The sequence below is a fragment of the Lactuca virosa genome, chromosome 6, assembly GCF_052849685.1.
Source record: "Lactuca virosa cultivar CGN04683 chromosome 6, Lactuca_virosa_CGN04683_v6, whole genome shotgun sequence".
NCBI classification, from domain to species: domain Eukaryota; kingdom Viridiplantae; phylum Streptophyta; class Magnoliopsida; order Asterales; family Asteraceae; genus Lactuca; species Lactuca virosa.
Genome location: NC_136431.1, coordinates 168,225,988 through 168,236,098, shown reverse-complemented (window position 1 = coordinate 168,236,098; position 10,111 = coordinate 168,225,988).

Genomic DNA, 10,111 nt, shown 5'->3' with positions numbered 1-10,111 from the left:
TACTGCTTCCATTTTCGTTCGTGCTGTTGGCATTGAAGTATGCCATGGCGGCTGCCATGGCAGCTGTTACAGTGGCTTGGAAAGTGGCGGAGTCTATTTGTGGGACCGGTGCATCGTCGGGGTACTGGTTATCTTCATGAGAAGACATGACTCTATTTCACACAAAAATTGAGCTTGTAAGTACTCGTAGTTAATTCCAAGTGAGTTTATTCGTATAATCTTATCGTGCTGGTGTTAATTGTGTCAACCTACATCCCCATGATGTAGTTATGGTGGAGAGTGGAAACATATATTGTATGACGTTAAGTCCGTCAAAATAGCACATAGTTAGCAATATAGTTAGCGGATTTGGTTGTATGGATTCTTGGAGGACGTACTCCTCTTGGTTTACTACTACTGGTTGCGATTAAGGGCATTATGAACCTAAAGCGAGTAGTTAGGTGATCCTATTTTGGCGCACAAAGTGCTTGGTCATTTCACTTATACTATGGGTGCCCTTTTCGTGTCCCTTACGCTGCTAAGGCTGTCCTAGCCTTGATTGCTATGAGTTGTGGTCTCCAAATGACCATTTCTTCATTCAAAGAGTGTAGATGGTCTGCATAGTTTTATGATCCTACTTGTGGGTTTCGTAAAACATTTGGGATGGTGTTCTTGTTACTTGTGGGGGATAGGGTTTAGATTGTTGCATACTGGGCTTTGTTTACGGTCTCCATTACTCCATGACAGAGAGTTGGAAATTGGGAGTCAATTTTGGTTACTGGTGGCCCAAACGGGGGTGATGCTTGATTCGTGAGGGTGTTGGCTATCGGAGTTCGGTGCACCTCGGTTGTGGATCGAGGTGTCTTTCGTGAAGGTGCGCCCTGAATTGGATAGGAGTCAATTACTCAACTTGTTTTTGCGTGGGTATCGTTTTGTTTCTAGGTATGTCTATTCTAGGAGCACCTATATGGGGTGTTTATGTATCTGGGAAGAGAAAAGTGAAAGGGTCTCTGGTCTACTCCCAATTAGGTAAGGCTCGTTAAGGGTTTCCTTGGCGCTTTCATCCTTGCTGGGCTCTTAGTCAAAATCCTCCCTTTCACAACTCATCTCTTGGTATTCCTTAGGACCTACTTCTGGGTTTTTCCTCAAGGACTTCTTTTGGTCTCTCTTTGCCCCATCCGCAATTCCCCGTGACAGGGTAGTAGAAGTCTTGGCGAGGAATTTCAACTACGTTGTTTGTGTGAGAATCGAGGTACGAGATATACAGGGAAAGTTTGGGTGTGGTGGATTTATAGTATCCTAAAATACTCCTATAGTATTTTTAAACTTGATTTTCGATTCTAATATTCTCTTGTACTCTTAGTTGGTAGGTTTTAGGTTTGTTGCAACACCACCATCACTCCCAAGCACATGTTGGTCGTATCTCAAATAAATATAGTTGATCAGGCTATATTTATCCCATATATGATTACGTAACTGCCTAGGTTTGACTGTAGCGTTCAACCTTTAGTTACTTTTGTTTTCTTCTCGTTATGATACCGTGTTAGTAGATATGTATACTTTGATAAAATACTTATCTTTTTAAAGTATACCTTTAGGCAGAGTGTGTGTTTTAGTCCCATTGTATTTATAGTTGTATAGCTTGTATGGCTATATATACCAGTTCACTATAAACAATGCTCTGATACCAATCTGTCAGACCCCCGGACCAGACGGCAGAAACGTCCGAAGGCGGGTGACTTCATTGTGCAATATCATAACAATTGAATATAGATGAAACATAGTAAATCCAAACATCATACATTGAGATATCAAACTTACATTGTTTACATATTGTATTTGTCCTTCAAATTACACAAAAGAGACACGAGTAGATAAATTCTAAACTACAGCAAAATAGTCCTGCATCCGTGTCCCTTGTTATCTGCTTACTAGATCCATGAGAATACAAGTCATTTTAAAAGCGTCAACTAAAAAGTTGGTGTGTTGATAAGCATTTTTGTATAAGATAGTTTCACACTTGTTTAGGATCGTTCTCATTGTACTTTCAGAAAATCCGATATTTTCTATGAAATCGTTTGAAACCTTCCTTTGAAGTAGTGTAATTTGTAAAGTAGTGTAATTTGTAAAGTATGTGTGCATATCGTTACTTTTTTTCATCCTATAAGGAATGATTTTGTAAAGTAGTGTAATTTGTAAAGGCGAGCTGTGTTCGAGAATAGTTCTTTTGAATACTATTAACCAACTATTTCCAGAAAATCCTCTATTCTCAAAAAGAGAATATGGTTGTAAATCTTGTTTTTCTTATCGGGTATAATTGAGTGTGCGTTTTAGTTTATCGTTATCGAAATCGTATAAGATCGTTTTCTCCAGAAGATCTTATATTTTCTGCTATAAAATATTTGTAAGTTCTGTTTCCACTTGTGTAAACTAGCATATGTGTATGTTAGTTTATTGTTTTCAAAAATCGTATACAAACGTTTTCCATAAAGGCCTACGCCTTCTAATTTGTAAAATGGCATTATTAAGACTCTATACTTGTTAGGTGAAAGAAATCAACATGGCGATGGTGGACATTCTACGCAATGGAAAAGGACAGTCAACGCAACAAATGCGGACCATCACTACCATGCATAGGACAGTCAACACAACATGCCAAAATTTATTTATGAGGTTTTCCTTGCATAAATGTCTAGATAACATAACATATTCTAGTGAGTCGTTATAACCATAGTAATATGACCGAGACCTGTTTTGGCGTTTCTCGGGCGCCCTTGTTTTGGTTAAAGACATTTGTCACCCTAGACTGGCCGGTCTAGCTGTAGCGAACAGCGAAGGTGCGGGGTGTCAACCCCGTATAGATCTATACACAAATTCCCGCTCTCCCTCCAAGAGACTCTGGCTATAACTCCTTACAGGACTTTGGACGTACACTAATATTTTTATATTTAGGTACTTTGAGATTTGTCTGACTAGAATATTAACAACCTTTTGAGCAATCGTTTGGGATCCATTATTTGTTAGATAAATAATGGAATTCGTACTCATTGAATAGAAATATCGTTTTCGTTCCATATCGTTTATCGTGCTTGTTAAATGGGTGCTCATGTTCGTTCCGTTTCGTTTATTGAAAAATAAGCCATGTTGAACGTTTATCAAAATGACCCAACATTATCAGAATTGGTAAAAATGGTCTTTCCTTTCTATAAATTGTCGGCTTTGGCCCATATTAGTCAAAAGAAAAGTGTCAAGTCATAATTTGTGTAAATTTATGACTGCAGGTTATGACCCGCATTTTCTGTTTTATGACATATAGAACATTACTTATGTTCCTGAAGGTTTTACGACAACAGTTTATGACATGGAAATATTTTTGTCATGAAAACTTTGTTTTCGTATATTTTTCTGGATAAAATTAGTTATATTAAATTATTTATAAATAATCACAAACAGTTTGTTAATATGGTAAAAAGTCATGTATATGACATAATAGCCCTTATATTTATGTTTGGCCAAAAGTGATCCAAAATATTATTATTTCCATAATTTAATCACTTTCAAAATATTTTGTCCCACAACTTGTTTAAGTAAATCTTGAAGCAGATCCTTATAGTTGTTGTTATAAAAATTAGTGACTTATACTTGGTAACATACTAGTTCTTGTTTCCAAACATGATTTGTGAAATATAATCCAAACTCTTGAGACTTAACCAAAATCTCGAGTTGTTGGACTATTTATAAGGGTTTTCATACTTAAGCACATATAAGATGGCATGCATACACAATAAGCAAATAGATCATCATTTACGCAAGACTTTGACTTGTATTCTCCCCCAAAACAATAGAAATCTCGAAAACGTAGGGGTATGAAGCTCACCTTCAGTTAGCTTGCTGGGTGATTGAAGAAATGTTAAGGAGCTTCCAAGTTCCAAAACTTGAAAAGGTTCTTTGAACTTTAGAATATCCTAAGAATAATTTTATGTGTAAATATAAGGAAATCCTAGGAATAATGTGGAGAATCACTAGTCAAAAAATATGAAACACTTACAAAAGAAATCTGGGAATTTTCTTTGAAGGAATGAGACTTGAAGTTTGAATGAGTTAAGAGCACTTCTTAGGAGTTTACTGAGTATGAAAATGAGAAGTGGAATATGGGGGAAAGGAGTTCACGTATTCTAAGTGAAGGGATAAGAGTGACGTGACACTTGCTTGGAGGACTGGTGTACAAAGCTTAGTTATTCATGGATATTTTGTGTTTAACTTGGATTTGCATGGGAAATGAAGAATTTGCATCACATCATAAAGTCAACCCTTATTTTCTTAGAATCCCTTCAAAAAATATTGGGTATTATTTTATATAAATATGTTTAAAATAATCAATTTTGGCATAAATTAGGGGTTTAAGGGGTCTAAAATATGAAAAACACGAGTTTGGAGGAATTCCCGACGTCAAAATATCCTAAACTGATGAAAAAGTCTGAAATGGTCCAAAATCGAGAGCCAAAAGGTGAATTCCGGAGCTATATCTCAATTTCCGGAGTGGAGGGTTAAGTCTGCGAGGGTCCGAAGTGGGTACAAGGGGGTTCCGGGGGTACTGGGCGAGTTCCGAAGTCAAATTCTAACTTCCAGAGTGGATTCATGAAGTTCCGGAGCAATGCTAACCTTCCGGAGTCAAGCCTTAATTTCGAAGCCGGTACTAGTCGTGAGCAATTACTTCCGAAGATGCGAGGTTTTTTTCAAGGCGTCAAGGCTTCCGGTCCGGAGGCGTGAAGTTGCCCGGTTCAGCTTGGAGGTCCGAACCGCCTCATGTATTCAGATTAAGGTTCTGAAGGAGGAGGGAAGTCCGGACTAAGGAAGATCCGAAGCGAGATTGTCCGGAGCATGCTGAAATCCGAAGTGAGAACCTTCTTGGTTCCTTAGAAGGTATCCGGACCAAGAGGGTCCTTTTGGGTTTTCTCCTTCGGTTTTGAGTTGTTTTCGACAGAGGAAGGTACATAGAGAGATTTGGGAGATATTTGAGACCCGTGGAGAGATTTGGGAGAGATTTCATATACTTGGAGAGATTTGTAAGAGATTTTTGATATTCTTGGAGAGATTTGGGAGAGATTTCATATACTTGGAGAGATTTGGGAGAGATTTGATATTCTTGGAGAGATTTGCAATTTAACTTTACATGGTCAATTAGGAACCATAATGTACACTTTTAATGTGTTAGCACAAGTCTTCACAATAGTTATTGCTTACATGAGGACAGAATTTCCTAGCCAAAATGCTAGTTGTGACAATTTGCATGCTAGTTATAGGTTTAATGTCTTGGAAACCATTTTCATGTATAACTAGTGAAAACATAGATCCAAGGTATTTAGGGTTGTATGTGCACCATAGGATGTTGTACTATACTAAAATCCATCACTAGGGTTGTTGTTGCGCCATGAAGAAGCTATTGTGCCATCATGGACCATCTTGGTACATGATGTGCCATATTGATTCCTTTGTTGTGCCATGTTGATCCAAGTATGCCTAGAAGATGATAATGCTCAAGAATGTTCCAAAAGATGTTGCATGGCGGATTATTATTCGTTGACACCCACCATGGGCCTATGCGTCAATGGGCTTGGCTCATTAGGGTTTTAGGTCTGATCTCTCAAGTATAAATAGGGATGCATGCTAGGCCATTTTGTATCTTGAATTCTAGAGTGACAGGAGAATCTCTGTGTAATTGTACTTGTAACCTCTGTGTTGAGAGCTCTGAAATAAAGAATACTCCCTCTTGCCCATGGACGTAGGTTGTCCTTGACAGAACCACGTAAATATTGTGTCTTGTGTGCTTTTGGTTTTGCTAGTTATCCGGTTTACTTCCTAACAAGTGGTGTTAGAGCTGCAGTTTGTATTCTTGTGATTGAAGATGTCTACTCACAAGTTTGATTTGGATAAGTTCAATGGCTCAAATGACTTCACTTTATGGAAGGTGAAGACGAGGGCTCTTCTGGTTCAACAGGGATGTGCGGCGGCACTGGAAGGAGAGGCAAAACTGCCAAAAGACATGGCGGGTGATAAGAAGGTGGATATTCTAACGAAGGCAAATAGTGCCATTCTATTGAGCTTGACAGATGCAGTACTGAGGGAGGTTGTGGATCAAACAACTACTTCTGGGTTCTAGGATAAACTTGGTGACAAGTACCAGAATAACTCACTGACGAAAAGGTTGTATCAAAAGCAAAGGTTGTACACTCTCAGATTGTCTGAAAGTACCCAAGTGAAAGATCATATGGATAACTTCAATCGTATCATCTTGGATCTACAAGGTGTTGATGTGAAGATTGAAGATGAAGATCAGGCGCTCATTCTCTTATGTTCGTTTCCTAATTCATATGATAATTTCGTTGATACCATGCTTTATGGTAGGACAACGATCACTGTGAATGATGTGAAGGACTCTCTGATGTCCAAGGAACTGAAAAGAAAAGTTTCAGGTGGAGAGGAGGTGTCCAGTTCTGGTTTTTTTGCAGGGAGAGGGAGGACAAAAGAGAGGAAAGGAGGAAACAGAGGGAGATCACGTTCAAAATCGAAGTCTAAAGGTTCATCAAACATGAAATGTTATAACTGTAAGGAGAAAGGGCATTTTAAGCGAAATTGTCCACAACTGAGGAATAGGAAGTCCAAGAGTGAATCAAGCAGAAATAACATTGCTGCTGTGGTTCAGGAAAGTTCTGATGAAGGGGACGATGGTGATGTGCTAACTGTGTGTACATCATGTTCTGCTGATGCTTGGGTCTTCGACTCCTTCAAAGAGTGGGATGAGACAGTCAAGATGGGTGAGTGTTAACACGCTTGCGCACACGTATTAAACAAATAAATTTATCAATGCTTGGAATGCACTAAAAAGGGGAACGCCCTTAACTTTATCTGGTCTTCTGTGACAGCATGAGGCTTCATTCCTGAACAAACCACATGAAATTCCTTGAGGAATTTATGTGGGTCTTCGTTTTCCAATCCTCTGAAAGTGGGAAGAAGATGAATCAACCCAGATTTAAGTTCGAAGTTCTGGGCTTCTGGAAACGTAATGCAAAGGGGATGTTGGTTGACCTCTTGAGTGGCCCACTCTCTAAGGGTTTTTTCTGCTTCGTCTCCACTCATAACTAAGTCTTCAGATTCGGTTTCTGAAGAGTCTGTGATTTCAGATTTAATGGAAGAGGGTGGGGAATAAGTTTTATATGGGCTGTTTTGAGGTGATGATGTGGGTACTTTTGGAAAAATCGTATCTAATTCGTTCCACAAGGGAGTGCCTTATGGTGTGGAGGCTTCTGAGGGTATGGAAGATGATGAACCAAAGAGACCAACTGATCGTTTCTTTCTTGTTGCTTCTTTCCTCAGTCTCCTTGCAGTTCGCTCAATTTCTGGATCAAAAACTAAAGGTGTACCTGAATGAAAAATTCTTGGCATAAACTATTAGAAGGCACCATGTCCCCGGCAACGGCGCTAATTTGTTAAAACGCTGTCGCACACGTATTAAACAAATAAATTTATCACTGCTTGGAATGCACTAAAAATATAGCACAGGGAAGCAGGGTCGAATCCTCAGGGACACATCCTAATGGTCAATGTCTTTTTGCATCAGGCACATCTAGTCAAAACAGAAATTATAAAAGGGGGGGTTTTTGATTAAACTAAAAACTAAAAATGCAGTGATATTAAATGAAATGAAAATCGATAATAAAAATAATTTCAGTTCAGCTGTGACTTTCCTAATCATGAAACTGATCCCGATCTGATTATTTGAGATGCGTTCTATCTAAGCTGGTACTGAGAAAAACTAACAAGCTCTAGTAATTTCTCTTTTACCTAAACTAGTTAATCAAAAGAAGCTCTTCAATTAACCTTAACTTTTTACTGTCTAATTAAACAAGCTCTTAATTAAGATCAGAAAAGTTGCATTAAGTTATTTGTAAAATTCCCACCAATACCCAATACTTCTCACATGCTCAGAAGCGTAAAGATATGATTTTTATAGTTTATATCAGAGTTAAATCCCAAAACGGAACTAATCTGATACTTGTTACTTTTACCAGTTGAGAAGAACAATTACAGATTCTATTAACTGATTAACTGGAATGATAAAACCCTAGCTAGGTGATCAGACTAACAAGAATTAAAATCAAACATTCATTAAAAACAAAACTGAAGAATCTAGATAGAAGCACAAATCAAAAACCAGATCTAATGATCAATCACATGAAAAGTACTCATCTTTGCAGAACTAAAAACTAAGGTTTTAGCCAGACATGGCTAAAATCTGATAAAAACAAATGAAAAGAGACATCAAACAACTAATCTTACTAATATACTTGAAGGAGATGATCCACAGTCTTCAGATCTTCAGAAATCGTTGAAATCGGAGAAGAAACGCCTCTAAAATCGTATTTTCGTCGTCTGGTACCTCTGGAATCACCAATTTCGGTTACAACTATCAGGGTCTATTTCCAGCAGCAAAAACGACGTGCATGCGATCGCATATACACAACCTGCGATCGCAGGTTTTGAAGAAAACGCGTCTCGTGCCTTTTTAATGAAGTAGGATGCTATTTTGGCACTTTTTGGCCAACTTGTGATCGCATGTACACAACCTGCGATCGCAGGTTTTCATTTTTCACTTCCGGATAAATTTTTGGCACTAAAAAACCTCGAATCCAAGCTACGACCTAACCTGCGATCACATAAAGGCTCCATGTGATCGCATGGACCATAGATGTAATCGAATGTTGTGCCTAAGACGTCTGAAATTCTGTCTACTTTTCAGATCATTTTAAATTGCGTCAATCGGAGTTACGGTTCTTGAGATATGGTCAAAATACTGACAAGGGGTCAAAGCTACCAGCAACATCCTTTAACTTTAGATTGCAAATTCTATCTTCGTGCGACCCATTCAATCGAACGTTTCTTGACCAAAGCATCTTCGAATCATTCCACAAAATGCTCCATAAGTTCCAAGCTCAATTTTAAGCTCCAAACGCGCATCCAACTGCTCCCAAAGCACTGCTCCACTCAAACTATCTGAAATTGACATAAAAACATGAGCAGTACGGGAATTCTTACGAATTACATGAGATGAACATTATTTAAATAAATGAAATGCAAATGTACAAAATATGATACTAAATAATACTGAAAACTACCCTAAAAGATGCATAAAATGGCATCTAACAAATCTCCCCAAGCTTAAACCTTACTTGCCCTCAAGTAAGAAAAAGATAAAACATTATAAACAAATGGAAAGATGTAGATAACCAAAAAAGGAACTTAGAATAAAAACTAAAACAAAATTAAGGAAACTAAAAATTTAAACTTTATCAAAACACTTCACTCTTTATTTTGTTGTTCACATGATCAGATTTCACAACGAGGAAGCTCCAATGAAATCACTACCTAGACAACAGTCTCAATACTTTATATTAATGATTTAGATTTCATATTTAATAAATTAAACTAAGCTTGAGCAAATAATTTTTAAGCCGAACTAAATTTGTGAAAACAATGTATTTTTAAAAATAATTTCACGAAAATTCGTTTATAAAAACTTAGCTTGACCAACCCCTCCTTTTTTTCCGAACTCGTCCAGTAAACGCGCTAAACTCCATTATGGACAAAAAATCCAAGCTTACCCCTATGATTCCACTATCGAGGGATCAATCTCATTATACCACACGTCTTCTTCGTCTTGATCAACTCTTCAGATTTAACTTGTTTGCTTCTTGATTTCGACTTGAACTTGACTTGGATTTGACTTTGAATTGCAGATTTCTTCAAATTGCTTGATATACCATTTCTAACATATATATTGACTGGGCGCGAATTTTACTTTGAGGCCCACCATATCTTCAATACTTCAAAAATGATAACTATTTTGTGGGTATAACAAGAGTTCCCTCCTTACTTCAAAAAGCGCAGAAACTATAGGGTTCAGTACTTCAAGGAATGATAAAGGTTATCCAATCTAGGTTCTTTTTAAGGCATTTAAGGAAATTATTTTCAAAACACTGTTCGTTTTTCCAACCCGCACTTCCATTGTAAAAATTATCTGACTCTTATGTTGGTTCATATTCAAAACATTTAAAGCACTTCAAAAAGATAATTC